This window comes from Asparagus officinalis, chromosome 6, assembly GCF_001876935.1.
Source record: "Asparagus officinalis chromosome 6, Aspof.V1, whole genome shotgun sequence".
Classification (NCBI taxonomy): domain Eukaryota; kingdom Viridiplantae; phylum Streptophyta; class Magnoliopsida; order Asparagales; family Asparagaceae; genus Asparagus; species Asparagus officinalis.
Window position 1 is genome coordinate 39,406,709 of NC_033799.1, and position 10,379 is coordinate 39,417,087.

At 34.7% G+C, this 10,379-nt stretch overlaps 1 long non-coding RNA gene across 2 annotated transcripts; it reads left to right on the plus strand.

The window, feature by feature from the left end:
• On the plus strand, positions 8,610-9,877 carry LOC109844899. 2 transcript variants are annotated; one of them, XR_002248163.1, is made up of 4 exons: positions 8,610-8,899; positions 8,991-9,117; positions 9,229-9,303; positions 9,386-9,877. It is a non-coding gene; the product is annotated as an uncharacterized LOC109844899 (long non-coding RNA). The 2 variants fall into 2 exon arrangements; XR_002248162.1 differs by having other exon boundaries at positions 8,617-8,899; positions 9,042-9,117.

The following is a 10,379-nucleotide window of genomic DNA, read 5'->3' on the forward strand; positions in this document are numbered from 1 at the left end:
ATAGGTTTAGACCAGTTGCTCCTTTTCCAGATAGACTCAGGCTTAGGAAACACTCCCCTCAAGAGGAGAAGATCCTAAAAACATTCAAGCAGGTTAAGGTCAATATTCCTCTCTTAGATGTAATTGAACAAATTCCATCTTATACTAAATTTTTAAAAGAATTATGCACTAAGAAGAGGAGAATAAATGTTCCAAAGAAAGTCTTTTTAGCCGCCAATATCAGTGAAATGCTATCAAATCTCATACCTTTGAAACGTAAAGATCCAGGTTCCCCCATCATTTCATGTATCATTGGTAATACTCATATTAATAAGGCACTTTTAGACTTAGGGGCCAGTGTCAATTTGCTTCCATATTCAGTCTACCAGCAATTGGGTCTAAGTGTACTGAACCCAACCAAATGCACCTTATAGTTGACTGATAGATCTGTTAAGGTCCCTATGGGTGAGTTAGAGGATGTTCTGATTAATGTTGGAGATTTTATTTTTCCAGTAGATTTTGTAGTATTGGAAACACAACCTATTTCCAATCCCAAAGGACAGACACCTGTCATCTTAGGATGACATTTCTTAGCCACTTCTAATGCTCTCATCAATTGTAGAACTAGTCAAATGAAGTTGTCTTTTAGGAATTTAACTGATGATCTCAACATTTAATCTAGGGGACCAGCCAAATAATCAGCCTCTAGAAATAAATTACATTCAGGAAAGATCAGAAGAAGAAGAAGAAGAAGAAGAGTCTGAATTGAGTTTTGAGGAAATTTTTGATGAAGAGTTAGAGTTTTTAGAAGAAGCAGATCAGGTCCTTAAGAATAATAAAACTGTGTTAAACATTTGCTGTTTGAATTAAATTTTAAAGAACTCTTTCTTGATGAACTTAGATTCTTGGAGAATAATGAACAACCAAATTTTCAGAACTCTACAAAAGAATTGGTTGTTAGAAAACAAAACTTCACAGTACAAGAGTCTGAGTTCATTAAAAAATATAAAATGCATGACACCAATAATACCTACCTTACTTTGTTGCAAGAATTATTAAACACCCCGAAATGCTTGGAATTTCACATTCTTGATTATATCATTCTGAATTTATTTAAAATCCGGGGAAGAATTTTCAACAATAAGGTAGGATTCAATGTAGAATACGAGCTCTTCGTGTTGAACACTTTATTCTACATTATTTGTTTTGTTTTTTTTCAGAATAATAAAAAAGAATTTATTCTTCTCTCGTTCAAGAGTTTCTTATTCAGTTAAAAAAATAAAAATAAAAAAAGAGAAAAAAATAAAAAAGAAAGAAAAACAAAGAAAAAAAAGAAAAGAAAAAAAACAGAAAAAAGAAAAAAAAGAAGAGAATAATAAATTTTTGATTCTATCCTCCTCAGGCCAAAGGTAATTGCAGATTTTTATCAACTGGTCAAATGTAAGTACTTCACTTCTTATCTGCTTTACTTTGTGCATCATAGAGTTTACATTGAGGACAATACAAAATTTAAGTGTAGGGGTGGGAATTAGTTATTTTTTCTCTTTATTTTATATTTTTAGTTGCATTTTTGTCATTTTTTCTTTTTTCTTAAAAAAAATTATAAAAATATCGTCACTTGCTAAATTGATAGAGTTATGTAATAATTGATTTATTTGATAAATTTTAAATTTTTTAATCTCTAGTTTGTTATTTACTCAAGTTTACTTTTTATGATAACTCTAAATAAATTTCTTAAGAAATGATTTTCAAAGTAGTATACTTCACTTAAGCCTTAACTTAGATTTTTATTTAAAATAATGGAATGTATGCATGCATAGCTTAGAGTTAAAAATAATTTTTCAAAGTGTCTTGACTTACAAATTTTTCAGAATATATATACATATACATTTAAAAAAAATTTACAAAAGAAGAGTGCGAAAAATGGGCACCAAAAGAAAAAAAACTCTTAAATTCAAGGTGATTCTATCTTATAAAGCCTAAGTTGACCGAGTAATTAAGCCCAAGGAGTATTTCCATACTTAATGATCTAAGCCCAATTGGGTTGGGATCCATTGGCCCAAAACTCGTTAAATGGTTGCTTAGAAAGCCCGTTAAAGTAGAAAAAAATCACCAAGGAAGAAAGAGTTAAAAAAATATATAAAAAAATAAAATAAATGTTTTATATATAGTTATATTAGTATATATGGTCTTGGAAAATATTTTATATCAAGCAACTTGAATATTATTTTAAACAAAGAGTTAGCATGTTCTTTTCAAAACATTTAAATTAAATTTTTAAGTTTGGCTTGGTTTTGTATTGCTATAATGAGAAGATTTTCTAGGAAAATTACCTTATAGTTATATATAAAAATGTTTTCTTGAGTAATAAGTAGCTTCAATTATCAAGTAAATTTAGTTATTTACTAACTTCTTTAATTTGGTAAGTAGACCGAATTTTGTGAGTATATTTACTGCAAACCCTTACGAGACTACAACTCGTCCACTAGGATAACCTAGCGGTTTAAAGACTTGTTGTATGCGCTAAATACAACCGCGATTCCTGCGAAAGTGAGTTAGGTTTTCTTTTATTTTTTTTTCTTTGCTAGAGGACTAGAAAAAGTTTAGGTGTGGGGGTATTTGATAATCACATTTTATTACAATTTTATACCCTCATTATCTATTTTATATTAATAAATATGCCATTAATAATTGTTTTTATCTTTAATTTCAGGTTAGTAAAGAATAAAGCCCAAGATCTCTTATCTCAACAAAAACTCATGAATTAAATGAAGAACACAAGCAAGAGTCAAAAAGCCTAAGCCCAGAATCAAGCCGAGTAGCCTGTAGAAGCCGGAGAAAATAAAAAAATTAAATATGAAAATAAAATGTATTCAAGATAGTTGGCCGCAAAGAAACGACGATATCTCCCAATCCAGAAGGCGGAATTTAACATATAATATATGAAAATCATCTATCTCGACGAGACAAAGCCAACCGTGAAGTCAGAAATTTTTATTAGAGCATCGATGCGGGTATCGATGTCGGTATCGATGCCTGTATCGATGCGAAGTCCTCCAGATTTTATCAACGGCCGAAATTACATTCTTGGGGCTCAAGTTTGATCCAAGGGCTCTCATTCACTGATGTTTACTATAAATAGGGGTTGAGAGTGAGGGGTTAGAGGTGTGAAAATTTTTTTAACTCATTTTGGAGAGGAGGGCTACTCTTAATTGAGAAGGCCTTCCAAATTTATAACTTTAATTATAATTAATAATAATAATTTTTTTTCACCACTTTAAATTTTTCTCTTCTTTGCATTGTTGGATGATGAAGATGAAGATGAAGATGGAGATTAATTTGAAGGTTTGTTTTTCTTATTTCTCTTTTATTGCTTATTAGTTTAGATATATTTTCATACTTGTAATTAGATTTTATTTTCTTGTTTAAATAGCCAAGAGGCTAGTACCCTCTTGCCTTAGATTTATTTCATGCTTATAGATTAGATTTATTTCATGCTTATAGAGTAGATTTATTTTCTTGTATTTAATTCTTACAATTTATTTTGTAGTTTAGATTTTATAATTTATTTTGCAGTTAGATTTTAAATTCTTACACTATTCACCTTGAGGCTAGAACCCTCTTGGGTTTAGTTTTTTTTTGTTTATTTTTATTTTGTTGAGGCTAGAACCCTCTTGGGTTTAGTTTTTTTTTGTTTATTTTTATTTTGTTTGATTCACCTTTAGGTTAGAACCCTCTAGGGAATCACCATTTTCTAAGAAGTGAGTTCAATTTTAGATTACCCATATCTATAATTGTCTAGGGAATCACCATTTTCTAAGAAGTGAGTTCAATTTTAGATTACCCATATCTATAATTGAATCCACTATCTTTAATTTCTTGTATTTTCTTTTATTCTTGAATTTTATTTTTTCATTCTTGATTTTTATTTGTTTCTTGATTTTTTCCTTCTTGCCTTATTGATCACATTCATTCTTTGTCACATCCACTCTCACTTATATTTTGCACCTATTTACACACCATTTTCACTCTCTCAATCTCTTCACAATTACATTCACTCATCACTCTTATTTGTCACTCACACAACATAAGAACCGATTTTATATTTTCTCCTACAAAACACCTTCCTCGTGGGATCGATATCTTTATACTATAACTTGACACGGTTGTGCACTTGCAATATTTTTGGTACATGTTTATACCGCATCAGGCACATTGCCGAACCTCGTTAAATCTGGTGTGCTCTTTCTTGTTTACTTTCCTACAAGTTTTTATCTTTGATTTGTGGTGAATTTCTTTCTTGCTCAACTCTCAAATACAAGATCCGGAAGGGTACGGATTTGATTTGATTATTTCGAATCCCCAACAAGTAAATCCAGTGAGAGTCTTTGCTATTTGGAGGGTTAAGGGAGGTTTAAATCCTCTTAACCCTTCCACTAAACTCATTGCCAAATGGGGAGTAAGATCTAGTTTAAGCCTTGTGATCAGTTTTAGTGTTTGGAAATAATAAAATTTTTTACTATTTTTTTATTTTATAAATAGAAGATTTATCTCTTAATCCTCCTAAATAGAAGTATTAGTAAACTGTCCACTTCGAGGGGTTAACTCATTTTAATTTGTCTAGAAGAGTTATCTTAATCCTTATGTAATTTTTTTGTTTGGTAAATTATGGAAGATTAACTCACTTTAACTCTTGCATAGATTTTTGTGTTTGGCATGTTAAAGAGAGGTTAAGTCTCCTCAATGACCCTTCACTTAACCCTTTGCTAAAAGACAATTATAAAATTTATTTTAACATTTCTTATTTCCTTTCATTTGCATATGCTTTCATGTCACAAACTAATTTAGCAGTTGTATAATGTGTTTTGCACGCTTAAAATTGCATCTTATGAAGTTATATGTAATATGCGTTTGGAGAAAGTTAAGAGAGATACTTTAATAATTTTTGTGGGTGAATCCATAAAAAATCGTATTGCACGTGCAACGTTATAGATCTTATCACTATTAGAAACAAGATTTTTAGCGACGGACAAATCCATCGCTAAAATTTTTAGCAACAGAAAAAATAAAATTCTGTCGCCAAATTAACGTTCGTACATTAAGGGTAGCTAAAATTACTTTTAGCGACGGATTTTCCATCGTTAAATTTCAGCGACGGATAATTAGCGACGGATAATCTGTCGCTCTATTTTTAAAAAAAAGAAAAAAAAATTAGCTACGGATTTTCGTTCTAAAAATAATGGCGACGGAAATGAGCAAGGAAAAATCTGTCGCTATAACAATTTAAAAAAAAGAAAAAAACAATAGCAACAGAATTTCCGTCGCCATTAACATTAGCGACGGAAAATCCATCGCTATTATAATGTCCCTATATTTGATTTTCGTCGCTATTTTAAAATTATTTTGAAAATTGAAAAAACCTGTAAAATAATATAATAAATTTAAAATCATGTTCAATCAGCAGTATAATATTCAATCCCACGCATATATAACATATATATTTTAATAAAAATATTCCAACATAATAAACATTGTTTATATAGCACACACCATGATAAATAGTATTTATACAACACACACTCATTCATTGTTTTTAAAGGTAAAAAAATAAATCAGTCCACCTGATCATCATCATCATCCTCATCACCAGCTCTACCTTGTCTAGAAGTCCCGACCTGCAAATATAAATCAAACACTAACAACATGGCATGACATGCAAGTATAGCAATAAGAGAGAGTAGGCTAAGAAAGCTTCTATCTCATCCTTGTATCGGGTGTCTAGATGCCTCCGATCACGTGGTATGCTCATGAACGATTTGTCAGGAACTATCCGCATCTAGAATTTAAAAATTAATAGAAGTGAGCATATCCCTACATATATCATTTTAATTTAGGATAAATGTGTGTGACCAACTGTCAGAGGAATGCTTCTATCCCATTAGGTATGTAAACGTGACGTGTATATGTATTTACGTGTGTTCAAGTGTACTTTCATTTCATCAAAATTTTGGCAACACCTACCCGCTGATCTCCGAGTACACCGTAGTGGGAATGATATACTCTTGCATATCCCTCCGACATTTGTACACGGAGAACAACGAATAAGCGCCGCCAAAACTCTGACAAAATAAAAGTACAGATCAACACACGTAAATACATATACACGTCACGTTTACATATCTAACCCGTCCACACTGGATAGATCCAATAAATATTTATATATAAGTCCCCCCATCATATACGCGTACGAAAAGGTTGTTCGGACAAAACACGATGGTCTCGTATCCACCAACCATCCTGTACGCGTATGTGACCGGTAAATAAAGAGATTATATATAGTATTTATTGGACGAGGAATTCTACGGCTTGAAAATATGTGTGTGTACAGTTCCTATATAATTAGCGATGTAATAGTTATGCTAACCTTCAACGTAACCCTTACTGTAAACCTCAATATAACCCTCACCTAACCCTAATACTCACCTAACCCTAACCCTCGCCCTCGCCATAACCCTCACCCTCTCCCTTGCCATAACCCCCGACCTCACCCTCTCCTTCGTCCAAACCCTAACCCTAAACATCACCCTCACCCTAACCCTTACCAACCCCTAACCCTCGCCCTCGCCATACCCCTAACCCTAACACTAACCCACATCCTCGCCATAACCCCTCGCCCTCGCCCTCTCCCTCTCCCTCTCTCTCCCCCTAACCCTAACCCTCACCGTCACCCTAACCCTCACCCTCACCCTCGCCTAACCTTAACCCTAACCCTAACCATATTGCCATACCCCTAACCCTAACCCTTGCCCTCGTCATAACTCATCGCCCTCGCCCTCTCCCTCACCCTAACCCTAACGCTAACCCTAACCCTCACCCTCGCCTAGCCCTCACCCTAACCCTCACCCTCACCCTCACCCAACCCTAACCCTCACCCTCGCCTAACCCTAATCCTAACCATAACACGTACTAAATTTTATTTTTTATATTATAATTTCATCAATATGAACATTTTTTATTAGAGTTTGGGTTTTTTTCCACAATTTTTTTTATTTTGCAAAAATTAAACTCTAATTGTAATTTAAAAATATAATTAAGAAATTCAAAAAAAAGTAATCTCTTTTTCTCTCTCCCCCTACTCTGTCTCTCTCTCAGCGGCCGACTGGGGGCTCGACAGCGCTGGTTCGGCTGTAGCTAGCTGGCGTTCGGCGACGAGAGAGAGGTAGGAGAAGATATGTAGGGGGAGAGAGAAAGAGAGATTGGGGGGAGGAGGGGGAGAGGGAAGAGATTGAGGGGGACGGGAGAGCGGTGGGTACCTTGAGAGGGAAAGAGAGAAGGGCGGATGGGCGGCTGCGGAGTGATGTTGAGGCCGGGGGAGGTGGCAGCGCCCGGTGAGGGTATGCGTGTAGGCGCGGGGTATCGTCGATAGGCTGAAGAAGGCGGTGGGTCCGGTGCCCGGCTGTAAGAGAAATCGGAAGGAGGAGCGGGGGGGGGCGGCGGATGAGGAAGAAGGGGGGATTGAAAGAAGAATTGGGATACATCTTCTCTCTCCGGGCCGCAGGGCTGCCCCATTTTTGGGCAGCCCGTAAGTATTTGACGCTAATATTTTTTTCCATAATTTTTTTTTAGCGACAGAAATTTCTGTCACTAAAAAAACTTTTAGTGACGGAAATTTTTCGTCGCTAAAAACCATCGGTAAAATTAAAGTGACAGAAAATTTTCGTCGCTAATACGGATTTTTCCGTCGGTAAAAACTTTTTGCCGACGGAAATATAGCAACATATATTTTCGTCGCTATAAGTCATTTTATAGCGACAGAAATATCCGTCGCTATATTTCCGTAGGCAAAACCCCATTTTCTAGCCGTGTATCTTGAATCCAATAGTATTTTATGATGCAAAATCAAAACCTATAACTGCTTCTAAGATTACTTCCGAACATTGAAATATTAAAATCCTAAAAAAAGCTAGATTAGAGGAGTTTTGTAATTGTTTAGAAGGTTAATGAAGAGTTTAAACATCCTTAAGCTCTTCATTACCCGGTTGCCAAACTTGGCAACTATGCCATATGTATTATAACCATACCAATTATTTACGCATATATTTATGACCAAGATATATTTAACTTTTGAGTTTGATTTATAGCTGGACTAGATGGATCGATGTTCCAACAAACCTCTTGTTAGAGTATCACATCATAATTTATACTCAATCCATTCTATAACTTGGAAATTTCGATACAACGGAATGTATTTTAAGATGATATTACTGTCATCCTGATTCAAATTAACCCTCACATAACGCATATTTACTCTTTTCTCTCTCTCTCTCTCTCTCTCTCTTACAAAACGGGTCTGTCCAAACGGTTCTAAGAACCGTTTGGACAAGTCAAAATAGCCCAAACGGTCAACACCGTTTGGGCTAATATATCCCAAACGGTTAAAACCGTTTGGGCATTTAAAAAATCCCAAACAGAGCTCCCAAACGGTTTAAACAGTTTGGGATATTTTAACCCAAACGGGTTCAACCGTTTGGGAGCAATATTAAGGTTTTTAAAAAATAATTTTGTAATTAATATTTTCTGACCCGCTTGTTCTCCCCAAACTTTTCAAGAGTGGCGCCCAAAATTTTCACCCAGGACCGGCAGCGCCAAATTTTCATCCCCAAATTAATATCTCAGCCCACCTTCAAATCCGCCTCCACCTCTTTCAAACCAAAAAAAAAAAATGCCCCCCTCTCCCAAAATCTAGGGTTTCTCTCGCTCTCTTGAGACCCCTTTTCTGGCTGCTCTCGCTCTTCTTCTTCCTCAATCCCCTCAATTTCTCAAGCGGACTCTGATTCTTCTCTCGTCGACGGTGACCAGATCCCCGATTCGTCACTTGAAGAAGTTTTGGAGAATCCCCAACTTCTCTGCTTCGTCTCCGGTGAGTATCAATAACTAATAGAACTTCGATTTGTGTCTACGTTTGAATTCTAGGTTAATTTGCTGGATTTGGTGGATTGGTAAAATTCTAGGTTAATTCTACGGTGACCAGATCCCCGATTCTAAGTTATTTTGTGAACCAGGTTCCCTTTCATTGCTTGTGAAATTTTCACTTGTGAGATTGATGTTATTTTGAAGACATTAGTAGAGGACGAAGAGGTAGCTGATTGACAATTGTTCTTGCAAATCCTCTGCTAATAATTATTTGATCTGTTCTACAGAATATATCACTTTCTAGCTACCCCACTAACTATTGTTTCACTTTGGCAGCTGATGGATCTGCTATTCTCCTTTCTTGAACCAAACCATACACACAATTCCTTATTGTCTGGATACTTCAGCAAGGTGACATGAAATTTCCATATTTTGTTTAAAAGATTACGTTGTTTAAACTTCTAAATAATAGTCTACAATTTTGTTACTCTAGGTGGTTGTATGCTTAATGTTAAGGAAGACAACATCACTTATGAAGTATGTTCAGGTAAGTTATTGACCCATGTGAGCTGCTTTTTTGAAAAACTATTTTCTTTCACAGCTTCAAATAATTATTTGATTTCCTTTTTAGCTTATTTCCTGTTTAAACCTGAATCTAGCTATATAAATATTTTAATTTTATGTTGATAATATTTGCACTTTCTTTTTATCTCTTGAAAAGTTATTTATCTTCGAATACACAAGGAGAAAACCACAAGCATTAAGTTCTTGATATTTTGTCTGTATGCTGTATTGATTATAATTGTTAGTTTTATAACCTTGTCTGTGCTACTTTTTTAACTTAGAATCAGTCATGTTTTGTATACCGACCATGTTGGTATTTACACATGCTTTGGGTTAAGTAGTATAAAGTTTTTGAACTTACAAACATATGTTATACATTCACGTCTTTCCATTTTGGAGTAAGGCTAGGTATTCAATCTGTACAATTCACCTTTCTTCACTTAATATTCATTGAGTGTTTGACCCTTTTTTCTATTATTACGGTGCACATATTTTTAATGATTAAATAAATTGCTTGGTGGTTTCCTTTCGGTGCAACATGCTATTAAGATGCATTATTTTTTACGCTTGATGCTCTCTAACTGTATGTGCATTGTACCACTGGTTTGCTTTTTGCCAAGAATCAAGGTTTTATTTACAGCAGGGTCTGTTTCAGTGAGAATTGTATATTATAAAAGAACCGCCAGTTTTAGAAGCGCCAGTATAGTACGGCGTTATCACGCGGCAGAGAAGGAAAGAGTATGCATTTAGAGGATTATTTATAGTACTTTCCACTTGTACCTTAGTTTCCAGGGTAATTTTTCTTTTTACGTTGCGCATTTTTTCTTGGTTTAAAGACAGTATTTTTTCCACCTAGCCCCTTTACAGAGATAATTCATTAACTCAGAAGGTGGCATGAATGATTGGTGGCACGCTGCAACTGT